At 44.6% G+C, this 22034-nt stretch overlaps 1 protein-coding gene across 1 annotated transcript in view; it reads left to right on the forward strand.

Annotated features, from left to right (window-relative positions):
- The window catches only part of C8H10orf90 (chromosome 8 C10orf90 homolog), a 119193-nt gene that overhangs the window by 18922 nt on the left and 78237 nt on the right, over positions 1 to 22034 (forward strand). The window lies entirely within an intron of this gene.

Below are 22034 nucleotides of genomic sequence, written 5' to 3' on the forward strand. Positions count from 1 at the left end.
GACCTTTTGCATATTTGATTCTTGAAAAATAATTTGTCTCAGAGAAACTTATTAATGTTTTTCAATAATTTCATAATCTGCCACTTGGCAGTAACAAACTTCACAGCAGCCATTTCCTTACTGTATTTTGATTCATTAATTTACTATTCCAGAAGCATAATGCACCTGGTTTAGGAAAAAGAAATATGTCTTGTATTTAAGATTTCTTTCACAATAGTTGTTACATCTTTTCAGATTTAATTATGTTTCAGTCATTTCCAAATCATGTAAGTTAAAGGTCCCATCTTACCTCTCTCTAAGGCATCATTACAAAATACTCCCAGATGGAGTCTGCTGTCTAACTGATGGTTTTAGAAGAGATTAGCCATTGATGAGGTTGCATTTTATGTGTTTCAGTGCTGAATTTGTAGCTGCCAAATTATTCATTAATCATTACTGTAATATATAGAATACTTCACCATAAAATGGACTGAATTTTACAAACGACATGCCCTTTCCGCCAGTCATTTGTGTTTTAAACCATAATTATTTCTGGTTCATATTTCCGCCAGATGAGTCTATTAATCGGCGTTATTGTATCAAATGAACAGGTATTATGTGGCTGGTAAAAATGACACAAATGAAGAATGGAGTGAGAGTAAGTTGAGATAGCAGTATTGTAAATATTTCTTGGTGACTCGAGCCTTTACTCGGGGTTAGGTGGCAACAGTAGGTTAGCTCTATTATCCTTAGCCCTGGCTTGAATATCATTCTGACTCTAATGGGCAATGACCTTCATCATGTCCTCTAAAATAAATGACTCTGCGGTTTCCTCTCCTGAAAGGAAAAGTATATTTTCAAGTCTTTAATTCATGAAAGTGACAGAAGTCTAGTCTAGTATTAGCGTCCCCTCTTCCTGCTAAGTCAGCTTTCTCAAGCACTAGGGAATGAATATCTAAAAAGGACCAACTAACTACATTTGTGATTTCAGTGCTGTACATGGTAGAAGTCAATAGTATAATGCTATTTTTTTCCTCATACAAAGAAATAGCCTTAACCATAAAACACTCTAGGCTGAATTATTGGAAGGTTGTTAAGTCAGGGAAATCAATTGTATTCTAACACTGCTTGATATTATGTAGGTTTCTTTGCCTTCCACCCACCTTCTTTCTCTAACTCCATCAGTACTTAGTCACACTGAAACTACCATAGAGGCTTGTGCTGCCACTCAGGTATCCCCTGTGGCCAAGGGTGGCTCTGCAGGACCCTGCCTCTTATATCCTAATGGAGTGATTGGTATATTATTGTTTTTTTGAGAGAGAGAGAGCAGTGGTGTCAGGGGGTTCAGCCATGAAGTCAGCTAAAGTAGTCTGATTATCATCAGAGTGAGAGACTTGATGAGCACAGAAGAAACAACTTAAAGTAATTAAACTTGAGTTTGTTCATACCTTTATTTTCCAAACAGCTGCTACCAAGAATTCTGTGGGTATGTCTTCACTGTGATGAACCACCCACCACATGCCTATGGCTGGCCTGGATCTGCTGACTCAGGCTCTCTGGTTTGGGCTGTGGGGCTCTGAATGTAACAATTAGGAGCTTCAGAGGGGTAGCTGCATTAGTCTGTAACTGGAAAAACTTAAAAAAACAATGCATAGTTTAGCAGCTCCTTAAAGACTAACAAAACAAGTAGATGGTGGTATAAGCTTTTGTGGACATAACCCACTTCTTCAGATGTCTGGAATATTAAAAATCCAGATCCACAAATAAATAAGGGAAGGGTGTGGGAAGGAGGGAAAAAAAGAGAAAAAAAGACAGTGAATAGATTGTTCAATAGTTACAAGAGGCTGATAAGAACAATTAGCACCTCCATTGTTTGTTTAGTTGGTTAAGTCATTAGGATGTGGAAGATAGAGTGCGAGCTAGCAGATATCTCTGTTCATTCCATTCTGATAAGAATTAAACTTATAAATGAAGTTAAATTCCAACCCTTCCCTATGTATATGGCTTGTGGATTTGGCCTGAAACAACACAGTGATTTGGAGATCCATTAATGAGTGTCCAGGGAGCTTACAGTGTTTTCCAACACATTTATTTGTGTTGCCTTTTTGGATATCTGATTGTGTCCATTAACTCTTTCCGATCGAGATTGTCCAGTTTGGCAAATATACACAGCAGTGGGACATTGCTGGCATTTGATGGCATAGATCACATTAATGGATGTGCAGTTTGGCTGGAGTCTGGGTTCTGGGACTCTGTGATGGGGAGGAACTCAGAGCCTGGGCTCCAAGCTAACCGTTTACACTGCAATTTTTAGCCCCAAAGCCTCAGCCTGGTTTGCTCTGAGGCGATGTCTACACAACTTCTGCTGCTGACACAGCTAGTACCTATTGTCAGGGCTCGACAAATAATGTAATCTAGTCGCCCATGGTGAGTAGATTACAACCCAGAAGAGCCGGTGTAGATTGATCTGCGCATGAGCAGAACGATCTGTGCATGCGCAGAACGGCATGAAACTGCGCAGCTGGTGAGCAGGGCTCGCCGCCGCTTGGCAAGCCCTGCCTATTGTGGAAGCAAGAGTCATTAAGCCGACGGGAGAGCTCTTTCCTGTCAGCTTATAGCTGCATCAATTCAGCTGCACCTCTGAAAATAAAGTCGAATAGACACAGCCTATGACTTGGTGCCCACAGGTTTTTTTATCTGTGTAAACACATCCTATAATATAACAGATCAGAGAGAGAGAGAACAACAAATCCAGCTCAAATACACTCATCACTCATGTCTTCTCATAGTGGAAACCCAGAATAGGGGGAATGGTCATCAACTGCATCAGTCTGGCATGCCACAGTGTGTCTCACATGACATGGAGGCCGGGTGACAGCTTTTATAATAAGTTATACTGCGTTCTCCTTTTGATACAGGCTTGTTCATCCTCTTTTCTTTCTGAGTTTCTGTACCTTACTAGTATTGGGGTGTTAGAAAAGAACACATGACCCAGAGGCAGTTGGAGTAAACAGGCTTCTTTATTGCAGTTATTCATTCTGCCACAGACCCTCCCGAACTTTGGAATCCGAGTGAGCAACAAATTAGCCACAGGTACACCTTTTTATCTTAGGGTATGTCTACACTACAGTGTTATTTCGAAATACCTTATTTCAAAATAGTTATTTCGAAATAACGTGTTTACACACAAAATGCATTTCGAAATAGCATTTTGCTATTTCGAAATAGCGCATCCACACTGAGTGGACGCTGAATCACATTTAAGGCTGGCCGGAACCAGGTCCGGCAGGGCATCTGGTCAGGAGTTACTTTGTGTGGCTGCTGCCTGAGGCTATCTGAGGCCTATGCTTAAAGGGACCCCCCCAGGCAGCCGGTTCTAAGGTTTCCCTGCTTGCTTGCCTACCTCAATGAGGGACAGCAAACCATTTTGTCTCTGTGTGCTCTGGTTGCCCTCACTCAGGACACCACAACACTCTGCAACATGGAGCCAGAGCTGCCCTTGGGCACTCTGGTGCTTCTTCGGGATGCGTTGCTGCAAGCCTGGCTGCACTTTCTGCAGACTGCCATCTGGGAGGTCCATCGGGGGGCTTTCAGTATCCAGGAGGCCTGCGGGAGAGCTTCCACCCTGGCACTAAGAGCCTCCCTGGTCTGCCCCACTGGGGGCTTGAGCCTCATTCCTCCCTCATGTCCTTCCACTTACCCTCCCTAACCCCCCTTTCTGATGTCAAATAAAATATGTGTATTTTCATGAACACAAACTCTCTTTATTTAACAAAACTGGGGGTGGAAATGAAACTCTGGTGAGACTGGGGAAAGGAGGAGGGAGAGGGGAGAAGAGAGGGTGGGAGAGGGGAGAAGAGAGGGTGGGAGAGGGGAGGGGGAAACCTGGGAGGAGGGATCTGGAAGGGGGAAGCAAGGGGAAGAAGAGAGAGGGGAAGCTCAGGGTTGGGGGGTCTCGCTGGACCAACTTGATTTTCATGCAAACCTGATCCTGGGTTCGCATGTGGCCTTTGGTGGCCAGGCTGGCAGTGATCCTGCCATAGATGGCCGCGTTCCTCCATCTAGTGCAGCGATCATGGATGTTGGGGGCATCCCCCCCCAATCTGAATAAGGTCCATGATTTCTACCCGGACTAGGAAGGTGTCCGCCTTCTCCAGGCCCTGGCAGGCTCCTGGGAGCTGACAGACTGCTCATAGGGAGCAGTGGAGGGCTGGCTGCCAGTGGCTTGCTGGCTCATGTTTTGGGGTCACTGAGTCAGTGACTGCTGGCTCTGGGCTGGCAGGCTTGGAGTAGGCACAGGCACTGTAGCCAGAGTCAACCCCTTTAAGGGCTCCGGGGAAGGGGGAGGGAGAGGATTGTTCTTGGTTGAGGCTGGAGTGGCCACCAGGGCACCTTGGGAAGGCTGGAGGCCCCCTTTTTTGATGTAAGTATCTACACAACACTTATTTTGAAATAGCTATTTCAAATTTGGCTTTATTCCTCATAGAATGAGGTTTACCAAATTCAAAATAAGCACTCCGCTATTTCGAATTAATTTCGAAATAGCGGTTTGGCTATGTAGATGCTAAGAAAGTTATTTCGAAATAACAGTTGGTATTTCAAAATAACTTTGCTGTGTAGACATACCCTTAGTTAATATGTAAATACACTTAACAATTACATCACCCTTTAAGCCATAATTTAGTAATGTGAACACCCATAGAATGCATGATCATAACCATGTGATGAATATAATTATAGCCCCGTTTATAGCTTTTTAGTTGAAGTAAGCAGTTCCCACATCATAAAACTCCTTAAATCAGCAGTTTACAAGGGGGAAGGAGTGAATGGGAACAGATAGGGAACTAGGGATATAATATTTGTTTAATACATAGAACATTCATTAAAAGTTACCTCTTTGGTACAGTTATATTCTTATCTATCCCAAGCAAGCAGGAAAGGAGGAAATCATGTCTGAAAATCAATAGGGAGAGTGCCTGCCCATGCTGTACCCCCATCACCATGGTAGCAATTACCCACACTCCTTATTTTACTCTTACATGCCCTAAAATGGATTTCCAATCTTCTGTATGCTACTTAATCTACTATATGTTTTTAAGAGTGTGTCTGTTTGATCAAGAATTCCTTCTAAACGATAAGATTTAGGACCACCAAATGTAGTATACAACTTCCTCTTATAATATAATACAACATAATGGTTTGGTTGTGCCAGGAAAAAGGGGTGTGCTTGGAATAGGATTGTTTCTCAATAAACCTTATAGAAAAAAAGATAAAACGGAGAAATTTGTAGTTCTCTGTTGTGGCACAGCTAATTCAATACTTGAGGTCAGAAAATTAGAAAATATTAGTAGAAACCAAATTAACTATAGCCCTTTTTTGTTAAAACATAGTGAATGTTAACAGCTTATATAGATGAAGAAAAAATACACTTATGGAATTCCCATTTAAAAAATTTACTGAAATAACTTCATAAAAATAACATTGTATTTTTGAAAAAACACAATAATTTCAATAAATCATGTACATTTTCCTTTTGTTTTAAAAAAATGAGTTTAGGACCCAAGCAATACCCAGTATATCTGATAGCCATTTATATTTTATTAAATAGCATATACAGGCAGTCCCCGGGTTACGTACAAGATAGGGACTGTAGGTTTGTTCTTAAGTTGAATCTGTATGTAAGTCGGAACTGGCGTCCAGATTCAGCCGCTGCTGAAACTGATCAGTTTCAACAGTGGCTGAATCTGGACGCCAGTTCTGACTTACATACAGATTCAACTTAAGAACCCCAGGCATCCCCAAGTCAGCTGCTGCTGAAACTGATCAGCGGCTGATTCCAGGAAGCCCGGGGCAGGGGCTTCCTGTAGTCAGCCACTGGTCATTTTCAGCAGCTGCTGACTAGGGGACACCTGGGGCAGAGCAGCTGGGGTGCTGCTGGGTTGGTCCAGTGGCATCCAGAGCGGCGCTACGGGACCAACCGGCAGCGCCCCAGCTGCTGTACCACAGGCGTCCGGAGCAAAGCCGTGGAGCACGGGGGCAGCGGGACAGCCCAGACGCGCCGTGGCTATCCTGCTGCCCTCGGGCTCCGTGGCTTTGCTCTGCTTTGCTCCCCGTCCCCCTGGTCTGCAGACCAGGGGGACGGGGAGCAAAGCGGCGGAACACGCGGGCAGCGGGACAGCCCAGATGCGCCGTGGCTATCCTGCTGCCCTCGGGCTCCGCGGCTTTGCTCTGCTCTGCTCCCCGTCCCCCAGGTCTGCAGACCAGGGGGAGGGGGAGCAGAGTAGAGCAGAGCGGCGGAACGCGCGGCCAGCTGACAGCCCAGACGCGTCTGGGCTGTCAGCTGGCCGCGTGCTCCGCTCTGCTTCCCCCCCCCCCCCATGGTTTGCAGACCAGGGGGAGGGGGAGCAGAGCGGAGCAGAGCAGAGCGGCAGAACGCGCGGCCAGCTGACAGCCCAGACGCATCTGGGCTGTCAGCTGGCCGCGTGCTCCGCTCTGCTCCCCCCCCCATGGTTTGCAGACCAGGGGGAGGGGGAGCAGAGCGGAGCAGAGCAGAGCGGCAGAACGCGCGGCCAGCTGACAGCCCAGACGCATCTGGGCTGTCAGCTGGCCGCGTGCTCCGCTCTGCTCCCCCCCCCCCCTTGCAGATCAGGGGGAGGGGGAGCAGAGCGGAGCACAGCAGAGCGGCGGAACGCGCGGCCAGCTGACAGCCCAGACGCGTCTGGGCTGTCAGCTGGCCGCGTGTTCCGCTCTGCTCCCCCTCCCCCTGGTCTGCAGACCAGGGGGAGGGGGAGCAGAGCAGAGCGGAGCAGAGCAGAGCGGCAGAACGCGCGGCCAGCTGACAGCCCAGACGCGTCTGGGCTGTCAGCTGGCTGCGCGTTCCGCCGCTCTGCTCTGCTCCGCTCTGCTCCCCCTCCCCCTGGTCTGCAGAGGGGGGGGGAGCAGAGCGGAGCGCGCGGCCAGCTGACAGCCCAGACGCGTCTGGGCTGTCAGCTGGCCGCGCGTTCCGCCGCCGCTTTGCTTCCTCTCCCTGGTCTGCTCGAGACCAGGGAGAGGAAGTGCCCCGTTCGTAACTGCGGATCCGACGTAAGTCGGATCCGCGTAACTCGGGGACTGCCTGTATGTGAATTGCTTGCTATGGCATTGCTTGCTATGGCATTGCTATGAATTGCTTGCTATGGCATTTGTTAAATACCAACAAATTCAGCTTTCATTTCAGCATTTCTTAGAATTGCTCAAATATTGTGTTTGCTGACAGAAAGTGCATCAGCACTAACCTTCTAGTTTATTGTAGCATTTTATCTTGTGACACAGGATCGCTATTGATTAGTTCCTTATGTCAAGCAAAATCTAGGCCTTGGCATTGATAAGTTTGGATAAGTTAAGTATCTTTCAGGAATGAAGTCTGTTCCTCTACCTCCTAATCCTACAGAATAGCTAAAATGATATGGTTAGCTACCTTCTGTTTCCCCTCTTCAGAGCCCTTTAGAACTCCACACAGTCTTTCCAAACGCCTTTGCTGGGTAAATTTATTACAAGAGTGCCATGCAAGAAAATCATAACAAAAGTCCAAATACATAAGCCAGAAAGCCAGAATTCGCTAGCACAGTTCAAATGTTATATGAGTCCTCACACCAAGCAGAGTTCCGGCATCCCTCTCAAAGTCTTGACACTCCACTATGGCTCTGGTGACTTGCACCATAACCCATCCACAGCCCTGGTAGCTGGGCAGCTTCTCTGCCCTGTTTTGTTTTTTGTTTTTAACATGTATAGTTCTACTTCAGCAACAGGCATCCTAGGCTAGTGAGTGGGCAGCAAGAGCAGCACTCCTTCATCTCAATGGGCCAGAAGACTGTTGTAACCAAGATGGTTTCTAGGATTCAGGTAGTTTTGCTAACTATGCTTGAGTATTTAGAATTTGCAGGGTTTGCCAATTGAACTGTAGCAGCGCTTTGATTGGATGCAGAGGGAAAACATGGCTCTCACAATCAATATTGTGTGTAATCAACATGCACTTCACTTCATGTGCATGTCACTTTAGAAATACCAGCATGAAAAAACCGACATGGCCGGAAGCCAGCGGAATCTGGTAATCCTGCACATGGACAACGGTAAACAAAACTTCTTGTGGGCCATACATAGAATCCTGATGGGCTGCAAGTTGCCCACCAATGTTCTAGCTCTTGTTTGGAGACATCAGCATCACTGCTCCATGATTTCCCTAGCCTACAGTCCTTTCTCGATCTCTGGTTCCAGGCCTTCAGCTTTCTCCAGCCTTTTCTAGCCATGGTTGTCTAGCCTGGGGAAGTTTGTAGAAGTCCATCACCTCCCAAATGCCTCTCATTCTTCACATTTCAGCAATCTGATCTGGCTCAATTTCTCACTACGGAATTCTTATGCCCCCCTTCTCTCACTGAAGAGTGTCCTCTCCATGAAGATCCCAGTTCAGCCTCTGCTCATTTTCTGAAGGCTCTTTACTTCTTGTGGGGCTTGGTGCTGATCTTCTGGCTTCTCTTGTTCAGGGTTTTGAACTCTCTTGCTTTTGTGCTGTTTCTCATTTATACGTCCAAGGGGCAGCTTGGATCTTCTCATTAACCAACCCAGGTGCCCCTGGACTGGAACAGGAGAGCTAGGTCTAATTTCATGTGAGGAAACAGCTACTTCATTCTCCTCAGCTTTGAAAGCAATCCATGGCCCTCAGCTAGTGGTCTCTAAACTATGACACCTAGGCCAGCCCCCAGTGGAGGATGGGAAGATAGTGCTACCCAGCTCTGTGTTGCTCGTGGCCCCAGCTTCCATCTGCAGCTTTAGCCCCATTTCCTTTCCTGCCTCTGCTCTCAGTTGCAGTTCACTTGCTGGCACTTGCTTCTGGTGCTGACCCCTGGCTCCCACTCCCAGCCACAGCTCAGCCCTCATGCTGGGCATCCAGCCGCAGCTGTGCTCCTGGTCCCCCACCTTGTCTGCAGCTCTCTGGCCTCCACTAAGGCTGCCAACTTTCTAATAGCACAAAACTGAACATCCCTTCCCTGAGGCCATGCCCTCTCTCTGTGGCCCCACACCTTCTCACTCCATCTCCTCCCTCTGTGTCACTCACTCTCCCCCACCCTCACTTTCACCAGGCTGGGGCAGGGGATTGAGATGCAAGAGAGGGGTGAGGGCTCCGATTGGGGAGTGGATTCTGGTGTGGGGCCAGTGATGAGGGTGTTGGAATGTAGAAGGGGGATTAGGGTGAGAGGGTACAGAGTGTGGGCTCCAAGAGGGAGTTTGGGTGTGGGAGCAGACTCCAGGCCAGGGCAGGGAGAGTAGGATGCAGGGTCAGTCATCCCAGAAATGCTTACTGTGTCCCGGGAGGCTCCATGCACTGCCCTTGCTCCTTCAGGTCCCATTGGTTCCAGTTCCTAACCAATGAGAACTGAGGTTCTGAAGCTGGGAGCAGGGGCAGCCTGCAGAGCCTCCCTGTGCCCACAAGCCTCAGGGACCTGATGAGGGCCATGTGGAGCTAGGACAAGTGGGAATCTGCCTTAGTCTGGGCCTCCACTGTACCACCAACTGGACTTTTAATGGTTTAGTTTATGGTGCTGACTAGAACAGCCAAAGGCCATTTGCGACTGAGTGTTCTGGTAAAAAAACAGAAGTCTAGCACGTCTAGCTTCAGTCCTAGCCCTGACTCTGGCCTAACTGCAAATCCACTCTCAGCCCACGCAGTGCAGACACATTCTATTGCTGGTAAGGTGAGGAGGGGGGTGAGAGAGGAAAAGTTTGGGTACCACTGCCCTCATCACCCTGTGGCATGCCTCCTTTGCAATTGCTGTGCCTCTAGAGTGCTACCCCTACACTATGGCCCTGACTCTGTGTCATCTTCCACATGGTTCCACCCTGTAGTTAGGAAATGTCTACATTTCACATTCCTTACGGCACTGCACAGAGTACATAGGCTGCATGCCAATCCCAGCCTGGGTACAAACAGCAGTGTAGATAATGAGGCACTACCTAGGTAAGTAAAGATCTGTAGCATATGTACCCTATAAAACTCTCTACGTGCCCAAGTCTGATCTACATTGCTATTTTTTGTCAGTGCAGTGGCCTGCTGCCTGAGTCTTTCCCAACTGCAGGGAATGGCTCTCTGGAGGGAGGCAGCAAGGAAAGCCTCTGGCAGCTCCTCTCTCTTAGGGTATGTCTACACTTGCTTGTTAATTTGAGCTAGGTACGGAAATGAGGCGACCAGAGTTGCAAATGAAGCCCAGGATTTAAATATCCTGGGCTTTATTTGCATGTTCCCGTCTGGTTGCCATTTTAAATTTCACTAGCCCGAATTCACTGCCGCGCGGCTACACGTGGCAGTGAAACATTAATTTGAATTAAGTCCTTAGTTCGAATTAACTGTTATTCCTCATTCTATGTACCCGCACGGCAGTGAGTTCGGGCTAGTGAAATTTCAAAATGGCAACCGGATGGGAACATGCAAATAAAGCCCAGGATATTTAAATCCTGGGCTTCATTTGCAACTCCGGTCACCTCATTTGCCTACCTAGCTTGAATTAACGAGCTAGTGTAGACATACCCCTAGAGCCTTTCTCTGGCGCCCCATCCACACCTTTCCCCACCACATGTAGCTATGCACTATAGTGTAGCTGTAGCCTGATTTTCACTACAGTGTGTAGCCGACTGCCAGTGATGTACAGTATAGACATAGCCATACAGTAGTAATGGTATGGCAAGGGGAGTCTTCTACCTTCCCCAAGAGAACAAAGCAGAAGCATGGGATCCCTGTCCTTCTTCAAAACTGGCAGCCAGGGTCTCTCTCCTCTCCACCTCCCTACAGATGAAGAAAGGTGGGCCCTCGGTATTAGGTCTAGTAGCTAGGGTAAGACTGGACGGGTTTGCTGGATCCATTGACCTTGACTTTTCTTGTCACAGAATGGTTCTCTGCTTCACATGATACTGGCAAGATCCTCCAGAGAAGTGGGTCTTGGAGTTACTATTCCACTGATCTATCTGGGGAAATCCAGACATCTAAAGGCTGTTTTTTCAGTCTGTCTATAGGCTCATGCAGATGATACTATATCAGTTACACATAGGTCAACATTTCAAGATGTTCTCCCTAGCCATGAGGGCAGGAACTTGCTTTTCTTTTTAAAAAAGCTTAAATTCTGAAGTATTTATCTGGTTCAAGGAACTTGGACTGTAAGCATTTGCCTCTAGTATCTCTATCTTAATCCAGCCCTGTAAGTACGATACAATTTAATTCCCATTAATTTCAAAAGGGCCTCAGGAATATGGTAGGACACTTCAGGAGGAAACATGGCCTAGTAAGTAGAGCACTGAACTAGCCTTTAGGAGACCTGGAATTTACTCCCCACTCTGCACCTGGCCTATTGGATGACCTCAGAAAAGTCACTTCCTCTTCCCGTATCTCAGTTTCTCCATCTGAAAGTTAGGGATAATGATGCTGACTTCATTTGTAAAATGTCTTCAGCTCTACAGATGAGGGACAATCTATACAAAATAGATATTATTATTTAATTATATTGAGTCTTATCCTCAGCTGTTGAAATCAGTGTAGGTCTGTTGGAAGTTAATATACCTATACTGATTTACTGTAACTGAGGCAGGGCCATTATCTTCAAAGAAATGGCGTAATTAAAGAAGGCAGCGCTTTTTAAAATAAACTGTTAGTCTCAAAATCCCTGTAAACTAAAGCTCCTAAACTCACATCTTTGTCTACCAGGTCAAAAAATGTGTACATACTCCCAAAGTTTAGCCACATCGGGTCCTCTGTCACCTATTTAAAAATGACATTGGTGCATAGATTATCCATATACACCAAATGAGGGGGATTAGTCTGTGTTTAGGTGCCTGTTCAACTTTAAAAATACTTGTCAAGTGTCTATACCAAACTTAGCATCACTAACGCAATACTGTGATACTGAATTAATGTGGTAACAAGATCTGTAGATTTATACTGTTCCTCCAAAGAAGCTTTTATGTACTAAGTTGTCAACAAATTAACTTTTAAAATCAAAATGCTTAAGAATGCCTACATGACAGACATCTAATACCAAATTTTAAAATTGTTCAGCTACTTATTTACTTTAGTTTACATTTTCACTTATGTCATAGATATTTTAAAAGATCTAAAATAATTATTTTAATCCATAAAAACCTTATATTTTACCTCCTAAAAGACGTGACAACTTCCAGAAACCACGCAATTCCATTATGGCTAAGATACTGCACTTAATTTACCTTGTTATGTCTATTATTTGAGTTGTCTTTGAACAGAGTGTGACCTTACATAACATCAGTACGTGCTGCAAACACTGGAAACAGAACATAAACAATATTGTGCAATAAAGTAAGCTTTGAATTTTGTTGTATTGGTGGGTTTCTCAGACCCTGGACTTTATTTGAACTTGTCTTTGTGATTAAATTAAAGTTAAAGTAATGTGTAAACAGTAAGTTTATCGATTAAAGATTATTTTCATGAGTAAAATTCTAATTTATAATATATTCTACCACAGTAAAAGTTAACAGTATATTCTCAGCTCTTTAAGGTATCGCAGCAGCTTGTAACAAATCAGCCCCTGCATGGCTACGTCTACACTGTCCCCTTTTTCGGAAGGGGCATGCTAATTTTGAAAGTGGGAATAGGGAAATCCGCGGGGGATTTAAATAAACATGTCCGCCGCTTTTTTTCCGGCTTGGGGAAAAGCCGGAAAAAAAGCGTCTAGACTGGCCCGATCCTCCGGAATAAAGCCCTACTTCAAAGTAGGAATAAGAGATCCTCCGGAATAGGGTTTTATTCCGGAGGATCGGGCCAGTCTAGATGCTTTTTTTCCGGCTTTTTCCCAAGCCGGAAAAAAGCGGCAGCCATGTTTATTTAAATCCGCGGGGGATATTTAAATCCCCCGCGGATTTCCCTATTCCCACTTTCAAAATTAGCATGCCCCTTCCGAAAAAGGGGACAGTGTAGACGTAGCCCATATGTATAGAAACCATCCTTCTTAGCCAGACTACAGATTTGGGGCATGGTGAAAAGAAATCAAGAAATTTGAACTCTAAAGGGGGGAAAAAAAAACCCAGGCCTCTGCACATCACTTGGACCTAAAATAGAATCCTGGTTGGTTGTTACTTGATGTATTTTATCTTCTGTATGAGCTGGCCATCAGAGAGCACTCTGAATAGACTGATTCACACACGACACGCACAAAATGTAATGAATACATTCTACTTGTGTTCCATTTGTTAGAGATTTTCAATGTGGTACTCAGTGTGGTCGTTGAAAAAATATTGATATAGTTTTGTCTTTCAAATGCAGTTGACTCTCCATTTTAAAACTTTTTCTTCTTCTTATATGTTACTGAACTGCAGCAAGGTCCATTAGTCATTCAAGATTTTATTATATCCCAATCAAAATGCTTGATTAACCCAAGGATGGTGTTTAGTTTTCTAAATAATCTGATGTGCTGTGTAAAAGCACTCACAGTTAGTCCCAGTTAATTTGAGATTCTGTGCACTGCCTATAGGGTGATATTGACATGTAAGATGTAGGCACTGGAGCTTAGCAAAGCACAGAATAATATCCCTTGCAAAATTATGATATTTTGACATATATTTTCATCCTGACAAAAGTCAAAATATTGAAATTTTCACAAAACACAAAGTTCAGAAGACGTTTTATTTGGAAATGTTGCAATACTTTTGTACTGACTTCTACAGCAAAACAAAATGTTTCGACATTTCCCATTTGAAATGATTCATTTCAACTTGACATTCATCTCTGTAGCGACTTCATGTACCATGGTGCTTGTATCTCAGGATGCAGCCTGGCAGCTCAGCCACAAGGAGAGAATGTGATGCATCATGGACACAGGGCTCATAGTGTAGCATAAAGGCATGAGTATGGTGACCATATTTTCTGAACCAAAATTATCCATGTCCCCTGATCCCCCATTAGCCATACCCTACCCCCATTAGCCACACTGCCTGCCTGCCACAAGACGTCCCACCCCTGGAGGTAGTATTCTGGGGTCAAGATGGCCTCCCCATGACTGGAAGTAAAGTGTGTCATGTGATCCCTCTAAGAACTCCTCCCACTGTCCCCTACCAATAGGGATGGGTTTGGGCCCCTAAGAACCCCACCCCCATGCAACTATGCAGCAATTGCTTTAACACAACTTGCATTGCATTAGCTTGGGGGGCGAGGCCAGGAGGCCCTCTATTTCAGTAGTTCTCAAGCTTTTTGGCCTGTGAACCACCTGGCTCAATGTAAACCTTTCTGTAGACCTTCATTTGTTAATGGAAACTCACTGTTAATTACGCCTGAGCCATTTTCCTAGTACTACAGCTAGGGAGAATGGTTTAATTTAAATTATGAAACTAATTACGTGTTTTAACTTTCTCATGTTAGTTTATCAAACTTCATTTTAATTAAGTAAAATATTAATTTATGTCCAACACAAAAGGTTTCAATGTTTTCTTTATTTATGACAAGGGTAGGGAGCCTTTTTTGGGTTCGGGGCCACAGATCCACAGAAAAATCAGTTGGGGACCACATCAGTGAGAAACAAAAAAACTCCTCCAAAAAACCCCAACTCTCACTGATATGGCCGCCATCTGAGATACCTCACTATTCTAGTGCTCCAGTCCCATAGGGTGAGGGGAAGAGACAGGGAAGACAGAGATTCAGGGCTTCCCATAGGCCAGATTTACTTTTCTGGGGTTCCAGAGTTAGTGGATTTTATGGACCCCCTTAGACTCTGGGGTGGGGACAAAAATGAGGGGTTCAATGTGTGGGATGGGCTGCCAGTCTGTGGGATAGGGATGGGGTATAGGATCTGGGGTACATAAGAGGGAGAGGTTGCGAGGTCTGGGTGGGAGGTAGGGTGCAGAAGCAGGCTGGGGGTAGGGTTTCTGGCCAGGAGGGAGGGTGTCTGGTCAGGAGGGAAGGTGCAGGAGCAAGGGAGGGTGTTGGAGCAAGCTGGGGGTGCATGGTCTTGGTGTGGGCAGGAAAGTGAGTGAGGGGGATTAGGGTGTGAAAGTCTGGGCATGAGGGGGGATGCTTACCTGGCTTCACATACCTTGCAATGGGAAAAACCCCTGCACCACACGCTGCTGCGCCCCCAGCAGGGTAGGAAGCAGGAAGGGAGCTAAGTCCCCCCTCCCTTCCAGCGCAGCAGGGATCCTGGTAAAGCCATGAGGCTGCAATACCAGCTCCCCACTGTTCCCCCAGTGTGGTGGTAAGGAGGATGGAACTCAGCCCCCTCCCATGCAACAGTGATCAACACCAGCTCCTGGCTTGGAGAACATAGGGGGGGTGTGAAGAAACCCCGACCTTCCCCTCCAGACCAGACTTGTTGCCAGCATGGTGGGAAGAGGTAGGGGGAGAGAGAGCAGCAGTGCACGGAGTGCACGTGCTGAGCCTGAGTACATCCTGCCCTACAGCTCCCCAGCTAGGCTCCACACAGCTCCTGCCGGGGCTGAGGCAGCAGCTCCAAGGAACAGTGGTCTGGGAGTGGCGCTGCCAGGTTTTGCCTTGGACTCACCTGGCCCCCTGTCAGTGGCAGTAGAGGCCGCTGTAACAAAGAACAATAGGCCTGGAGGTGGCATGGCCAGACTGGAGACCCCGTGAGGCAGTGGCAGTTCCCTGGGGATGAGGGAGGGAGCCACACAGCACGCAATGGTGGGGTAGTGTGTGGCGTGGTGTCTGGAAACCACATGCCACAGGAAGCCAGCCCGGCTGCCTGCAGGGAAAGCTCCAATGGAACTTCCTATGCACTCTGCTGGGCAGGGAAAGGAGATTGCTGCGCTATGCAAGGAGCAATGACATGGAGCCGTTTCTTGGTCGCTTCTTCCCTGCAAGCCTGTGTCCCTGTCAAGTAGGTAAATGTCCCAGAAAGCCCTGCCAGACATTTCACATTTCATTACTTGATGGGGACACTGGGATAGAGTATTTAAATTCAGGACTGTCCTGGAAAATTTGGGACATATGGTCAGTGTAGGCATGAGGGACTGAGATCTACAACTCACATGAGGAAGCACAACAGCACAGGTAGCGGTGGGGATTAATGCCAAGCCAAATCAAAGTGATAGAAAATTGCACCAAAATCCAATTTTAGCTGTGAAAAGGGGGCTTATGTGAGATACAGTAGTGCGTAAAACTTGTGCTGGCTTGCTAAACAGGGAGAGCTTTTCCCCACAGTGCAAAATTCACAGGTTTTGACTTCAAACACATCAATATTATTTTGAAAAAAGGTAGGCAGAAGGAAGCCTTTTCTCTCTCTCCTCCTTTCTCTTTTTTTTATATGTATATACCTCAGAGAGGGTTCATATAGATGAGCAAGTCAATCAGCTAACCCTTTGGCTCATATGGGCCTGAAAACTTTCACCTTGTGGATATAGAATCTATATTCATCTTCTAAAATTATTCCAGCCTAAGGCTGAGCTTAACTGCTGCAAAAGTCACTCCTGTACCAATACCCAAGGGCCTGATTCTCTAGCATATCTGCTAATGATTACAGTCCCCTGTAATCATTATATTGAACAATAAGATGTTCCAAGACTGGGTCATCAGCCTGCAATGGTTGTACCTCTGGATGACCTTTTAAATACCTCATATTGGCCTATAAGACTCACTATGGTTCTTAATCTGCGAGTTCACTGCCAGTTATTTCAGAAAACCACCCTAATGTCTTAAGAAATTTTCCCAGCAGAATCAGCAGGGTATATTTGTTTTGTTGTTATAACAAGTTATGTTATGCCTTGAGACTCCTGGCTAAATTCTGGTCCCACTGAAGCTACTGGCAAGCTGCCATTGAATCAAATGGGACCAGAATTTGACTTAGAGTGGAAGTTGGAAATGACAGAATACAAATCACTTTTCAAACTGTGATACACTTGGGTTCTAGTGAAACTTGCAAGCTTTGATTAATACAGGTACTCAAAATAGGAACTAGTGGGCTAAATGTACAATGACCACCCTTAATAACTGTCTGGTTTTGTCCTAGATATGGTACCTTAGCATTTACATGATTAACAGTATCTAAACTGTGCACTAGTTACTTTAGGAAATACTTAGAATAATGCAACCTGAGGTGAAATTATTTCATTCTCCAATGCATTGTAAAGAATGGCTGGCAACTTTTTAAAGGTGACTACTACAGTATTAAGTGATTGTAAACATAACTGCTGCATCTAGACTGGCATGATTTTGCGGAAATACTTTTAACGGAGAAGTTTTTCCGTTAAAAGTATTTCTGCAAAAGAGTGTCTAGATTGGCACGGATGCTTTTGCGCAAAAAGTGCTTTTGCGCAAAAGCATCCGTGCCCAGTATAGATGCGCTTTTGCGCAAGAAAGCTCCGATGGCCATTTTAGCCATCGGGCTTTATTGAGCAAAAAATTAAGGTGCCTGTTTACACTGGCCCTCTTGCGCAAGTATTCTTGCGCAAGAGGGCTTATCCCTGAGCGGGAGCATCAAAGTATTTGCGCAAGAAGCACTGAATTCTTACATTAGAACATCAGTGCTCTTGCGCAAATTCAAGCGGCCAGTGTAGACAGCTGGCAAGTTTTTGCCAGTCTAGATGCACCCAACATGTATTCAGCATAATTAATCAAAACAAAGGTAAAACAACACTGATAGCAAACTACTAGAGGGACACTGTTGAGTCAAAATTAAGTGCCTAGCTCCCCTTTGTGCCTTTGAAAATCTTAAAAGACATAGCAGCAATACAAATATTTCTGTGATTTTTTAAAGTCATTGGGTATGGATATTTTAAAACTATGCATTGCAACGTTTGCAGGCTGAGCATTATAATATTATTACATGAGAACATAAAGGTTGAAGAATAAGCTGACAAGAAAAAAAAATGTGCCTAAGCAAGAAAAAATGCAAAAAGCCAAGAGAGAAAGCATAGTGTGAATGGTAAATTAGATTTAAAAATTATTTCAGTTTGAATAGTGCATCAGTAATAAGGAAAAAAATCATGTTTTTTTTTTTAAATATACAGTGACCTTGAACATGAACATGACATTGAATGGGTTAACCAATTAAAGGGGGGTGCTGCAGCTGGGTTAGAATGGGCTCCTGCCGCAGGCGGTTGCAGACAGGGGCCTGTGACATGACCGGGCCTGCCATGGACAAGGGATGCTTTGGATGCCAAACATCCTGGATAGAAGCTATTTTGGACACCCATAGCAGCCCCTACTTGCAATGCACCCGAGCCACCATGGATAAGGGCCTACCTGCAATGCGTCTGGCTCTGCCATGGACGGGCTACTCTGATCAGACTCCCTGGGCCTGCGACAGACAGGGGCTACTCCAGACACTGGATACCATGGACAGGAGCTGATCCAGATACCCGTGCAACCCCTGCCTGCAGCCGCCTGGGTTCATTGCAGACCAGGACATCCAAAGCATCCAGGTTGCCATGGATGGGGGTTGCTCTGGTTGCCTGGAGCAGCCCCTGTCTGCAATGCACCATGATGTTTAGCTCCACAGTCATTCTTTAAGACCCTGTTATGAACATACTTATGTATGGGAATGACTTTGGGCCTATTGTTGTAAGTAAAGTTACTCACATATGAAAATGTTTGCAGTATTGGCCTTAAATCCATATGTTTTAAAGCTCATGACTAATTGTCACATTGCAGAATAGAAAAACCCGTTAGAAGAAAATAAGGGAAATCTCATTTTCTTTGCTGCTTTTTGCTGTTGAATGTGGCAATGTAGGATCTGAGGTTTTAGGTTTGCATGAGATTTTCATTTGTTGCTAGGCAACTAGCTTCTTGCTTCTTGAGAATGTTACAGAGCCATTGCCTCATATAAACTGTCCTGCTTAGATAGAGGTAACAGGTAGAACTGCTAATAATTTAAAAGTTTTACTCATTTTAATTCTGGTAACAGTTCCAAAATCAAATATAATTCTTTGATAACTCAAATGTCATTCTCTGCTATTACCTCTACTACTTGTGATTTTTAAAAATTAAATTCTACAGGATTTATTTAACTACTAATATGTACATCTACACAGTGCTGCTATTACTGGAAGTATCCCGAAATAGCTACCCTATGTCTTAACACGCCTCCTGTTATTTCAAAATATTTTTCAGAATAATGGGTGTACTATTTCAGCATCTCTGTAACCCTTATTCCACAAGGGTTAAGGGATTTCTTGAAATAGTGTATTTTGAAATTTGGCACTGTGTAGACGCACCAAATTTCAAAATAAGCTATTTTGAAATAGAATCGAAATAAGATATGCAATTTGCATAGCACAAATTGAGTATCTTATTTTGAGTTAGGGTGCTGTGTAGACACACCCTAAAAGAACAGAAAGTTAAAGATCTGGGGCCTTCACATTTAAGCCATAATATTAAGGTTTTCTACAGTCTCCACTTTTAAATGTAAAGCTTCAGTGATTAAAAAAAACCAATTACCAGCTATCTTTTGTTGAAGCTTGAGATAAGCACAAAATCCGCTTACATTCTGTTTGATTTTTATTTGATTGCATTTTATTTTAATCTTGGAAATCATCTGTTTCCCCTAACTTACTGCAGTGGAATTGGGAAAATAGATTCCCAAGACCAAACAACTCAGTTGCATGTTACTCAGAGTGACTTTAAGCCCCTTGGCTCAGCAGAGAGTGTAGTGGGTATGATGTTTAATTCAGATGGTTGAGGATAGCACATTCCATTCTTCTAATTTCCCCTCACTGTTGCTGTAGGCTGGGTACAACTAAACTGATGGAAGGGAGAGGGTATATGGATGGTAATGGGGGGAAAATCAGTGTTCTTGAACTAAAGAAAAACAGTAGGGTTGTAGTTGTGGAGCACTTCCACTTTATCTCAGCTCTCTGACAGCCACAGTCAGAAATGGATGTTTGTGACATAATCATCTTTTATCCCAACCCTACAATTCAAGCACTGAGGAAAAGTATCAATGGTGAATGAACTGAATATATAACACCATCCAAACTGAACCTCCCACCCCTGCATGTCTCTCAGGTATTTTACTTTTAGGCTTAAATAAGCCTCCACTACTAGCATTCATGACTGTAAATGAAGCATGTCAGAAAAGCTGCCAGAGGAAGTTGTGATAGACTATGTTATATGAGTTAAAAAGGATATTTCCATGCCATGTAAACTTTGTTGTAATATCTTCTTTGCTTCCCTTGGTTGGAATCATTGTCCAGGATTATACTCTGAGAGTAGTTGGGCCTCAGCAGGTGAGGAGAGTTAGGCCAGATCTACACTGACCCTGAGATTGACAATCCAGAGATCAATCTTACGGGGTTTGATTTATCAGGTCTAGTTAGGACCTGCAAAATCAATTGCTGGTTGTTGCTCCCATTGACCCCAGAACTCAGGGTGACAAGGTAAAGTAAGGGAAGTCGACAGGAGAGTTTCTCCCATCAACCTCTTGGAGTGGGGACACTGCAGAAATTTGACTTAAACTACATTGACTTTAGCTACACTATTCTTGTAGTTGGAGTTGCGTATCTTAGGTAGACCTTGCATAGTGTAGACCTGGCCTTAGTGATTACTTCAGGGAGCTGAGAAGATGTTAGCACAACTCGGTACTGTAAAGGAAAGTGCATACTTGGGTTCCTCCCTACACAAATGGATTTTTTTTTAAAAAGTGACTACCTTGTTAAAATTATTCTGGATAGCTGATAAGCTGCGGGTAATTCCATAAAGAGGGCACTTTATTTTGTTAAGTAAGGTTGCAAAATAATAACAATGTAGAATGAAAGCAGACTTCAAGATATAGGTCCTGTGCCAATGGCACTCTTGCTAGCCCCCTGATGAGAGCCTAGTTTCTAATGGTACATATAATGAGAGATTTACGACTTCTGGCTTTCTGATAGCAGACCAGAACTCATTCGTCCGTTTCATGGCAGATCCTGTAATCATCTCTGCAGGCAGGCCGTGACTGCTTCAAGATGTGCAAGCAGTGAAAGATAATTCAGTTAACAAATCTCATGATGCTCTTTGTAATAGAACCAGATTCATCCTGACATCTTAAGACAATATTTTCTCTACTTTGTTGAGACAAAGAATTGTGTTGCAGAGAGGACTGACTTCAGGTTGTTTTGTTTACTCTGTTTTAGAAAACTTCCCCAATGAAGCTTCATTAAAATGTGTGTGATACTTTAGCACAGACTTGAAGCACTTCATTTTTGTAGTGGTTGGGTTTCAGGTTCTATTTTAATGTCTTTTGTCTGCAAAGAGCGGGTCAGTTAGCAAAAAGGAATCAAAGGACGGAGACAACTGCCATTATATTCCCCAATTAAACCTATATTTCACTGACCCATGTAACAAAACTATTGTCTCTTGCTCTGTACAGAGATGCTAAAAGAGATAAAATAGCAGTGCTGATGTCTTCTCTCTCTCTGGCACTGTCTTGATGATTTTTTTCAATATTGTTAACTCAATTGAAAAGCCCTCATAATGCTTATGACTGACTGTGAAAAGTAGGTGGGGGTATTCTACTTGTCTAGGGGAGATATGGCACAGGTAGCTTTTATCTCAGTGTCACTGCTTGGGGTAAACCCAGGTAGGGAGTACAGAGTAGGGATGTAAATGGTTAACCCATTAACCTTAAGGGGTGAGGCTTTCTAGTTCCAGTTAACTTGGAGGGGCTGGTGGAGCTCCCTCCCCTCCCCAGGCAGGGAGCTAGCTGCTCCAGCCATTGCAACAGCCTCTGTCCATGGCGGGCCAGCCATAGGGAGGCTTCGCTGCAGGCTCTGCAGTATAAAGCTTATTTAGACTTTATACTGTAGAGCCCACAGTGCATGTAACCACTATGATTTTTAGTGGTTACGTGATTACACTTTTAAATGAAGATTTACATCCCTAATATAGAGTTTAAATATGCAGGATGGGATTTTCAGAAATATTCAGCATTTGCCTATTTCTAATCCCATTGTAAATGTTGACCTCCATTTGATTGTACATTTTTGTTTTAATAAAGTTGGCCTGCAATTGAAGAAAATGCAATTTTAATTTATTTGCTTCTTAATGAAATATAAAGAAATCCAAAAAGTGCTGAGTAAGTTTG

This window comes from Pelodiscus sinensis, chromosome 8, assembly GCF_049634645.1.
Source record: "Pelodiscus sinensis isolate JC-2024 chromosome 8, ASM4963464v1, whole genome shotgun sequence".
NCBI classification, from domain to species: Eukaryota; Metazoa; Chordata; order Testudines; family Trionychidae; genus Pelodiscus; species Pelodiscus sinensis.